Raw genomic sequence first — 2199 nt, forward strand, 5'->3', positions numbered from 1 at the left:
AATATAATGTCATCATCCTCATCATCATTATAATCATCACATCTTCAAAGCATGGGAAGGAACCTTTCTCTTCCCATGGAAACTTTACATCATTTCTGTAAATTTGGCAGAAATTCCTATTTCAGGGGGCATTTCCAACACCCTGCTAAGAGCAAATGCAGTCCTGACCAAAAAGATCACTCAAAGAGGTGGCAATAACACGGATGCTGAGAAAGGTAAAATTCCTTCTGAGTCTCCCAGTAAAGCTGTGCTTATCTGCTCTGGGAACTTCTGAGCAGTGGTTTAAAATACAATGCCAAGGAATGCATGGAGTGATCATTTACAATGATGCTGTGCAGATGGCGAATGCCTGCTCAGCCTGTGTCCATGGCATGACCTCGCGTAACCTTGTCCCAGAGCCTTCCCAGCGAGGCTCACAAAAGCGCGCTCGTTCCCTGCTGTCCGCAGAGAAAAGTCATTTTATCGGCTTTCCTTTAGCCAGCCGCCACAAGAGGGCGGATTTTTTCCTGCTTTCATCCACTTCTATTTCACAAATTCAGTTTTATAACTCTTGAAAGACAAATCTTCTCCTATTTATTCCATATCCCTCCCCACTGCTAAAATAAAACCATTTGCAAAGCATTTATTTTTCCCCCCTACATTTCACAGAGTGTGTAGACTTGTTCTGTAAATGAGAAAAGGAAACATTCACGGTGATTTCTTTTTTGCAGGAGTCTGAAATATCTCCAGAACATGAAAAAAACCCGTATTTTGCAGCATATTTTCTTTTTATCAGGGTTCATGTTCTCAGAGTACCTCAACCCCCTATTCTGTAGTTCTAATGTTTGAAAAACACCAAAAAACCCACAAGGATTTTTCTTCCACCAACCTGTTCCTCTTTTTCTATTTCTTGAGCTTCTACAGCTGCAGAAGAGAGTTATCAGCAGAGTGCCTGTGATCTTCACTGAGTGGGAACAAGGTAAATTGCAAGAATTATTCTGCAGAAATTCAAAACACAAACTGGCTCAAATCTGCATCATGCTCATCCCAATTATATTTGTACTAAGCAGCGCCATGTGGGGATTAAAGCAATGGAAATCGTTACCAGTGATAATGATATAAATGTGGAAATTCAGTATAAAATCTTCTTTCATTTTTTTAAAGGCCTTAAACAGCAATAGTCAACAGTCAACCTATCTCCAAATTCCCCCCTTTGTCTTTTGGGAATATAAAACTCATGTAGATAAGTACAGTCTGTATTTGCATGTGTAGAATTTATAAAAAACAATGTCAGTTTGGTACTGTAGTAACAAACTGTTTAAAAAACATAGGCAAAAAGGTGTAAAGTTGACTTTTGTGAACCTAAAAACCTCCCTCTTATTTAGCTCCTGTCCCTGTATGCCCAGACCACCCATCTGACTTGTGTGTGAATGGTAGGTGAGGATGAAGTTCTGCTGAGGTGAGTTACACGATGGAAACTCCAATATGTTTCTCTGGGCTTCCTTGGTTATTTCACGGGAGCAACAGTCGGGGTCTGTTCCACAACTGAGCTGCCAGCTGAAGCCTTTCAATCTGAGCCCTTCACTGAGGGAAACACAGCTCTTGAAAGAAGCCCAGTGTGTCTTGTCTGGAAGGGTCTGATACTGCCTGTGCCATGTGTGCAGTGGCTCTCAGCCTGCGGCAGGAAGGCTCTTCCTCGGGCAGCCACAGAAGGAAATATGTCGGAGAGAATGGTTTGGTGTGGGAGTGGGCTGGTCCAGGAGAGAAATTCTCTCCTAGGAAGTGGTCTGCAGCATGCGAAAGCTGGAGAACCACCAGTGTAGCACATTCCAGGGGCAAAACAAATAAATGCGGATGCAGATGTGACCCTGGCAGCTACAGCTCTGCACACAGGCAAACTCTTAAACGCGCACCAGCCCTGAGCTCCGGGCCACTTATCGTGAGTGTGGCGAGCTGGTTTTGTTTACTCAATCACTCTACAAAGCCAGTTCCGTCCCAGAGGGAATGTGCCATGGGAACACCGTGAGCGGACCTGGGGCTGCTTTAGCCACGTGGATGAGGAGCAGCAGCCGCGCACGGCGATCCCAGAGACAGCTGGGGATGCTCCTGTGCAGGTGTGTGATCCTGCCCTGCCGGAGCGGGCTCTGGCCCAGGGAAGGCACAGGGGCTCGGGGTCCCCGGGTGGGCACAACGCTGCCGCGGTCGGGGTCGGGGGGGGCA

General features: G+C 46.1%; 1 protein-coding gene across 1 annotated transcript in view; it reads left to right on the forward strand.

Moving 5' to 3' along the window:
* The first annotated feature begins 1954 nt into the window (after window positions 1–1954).
* SEMA3D (semaphorin 3D) overlaps window positions 1955–2199 on the forward strand; it is a 137593-nt gene continuing 137348 nt past the window's right edge. Inside the window, exon 1 of the mRNA XM_031061313.1 lies at window positions 1955–2093. The gene's annotated coding sequence lies outside the window, so the exon portion shown is untranslated. The remainder of the gene's footprint in view (window positions 2094–2199) is intronic.

This window comes from Geospiza fortis, unplaced genomic scaffold (assembly GCF_000277835.1).
Source record: "Geospiza fortis unplaced genomic scaffold, GeoFor_1.0 scaffold428, whole genome shotgun sequence".
Classification (NCBI taxonomy): domain Eukaryota; kingdom Metazoa; phylum Chordata; class Aves; order Passeriformes; family Thraupidae; genus Geospiza; species Geospiza fortis.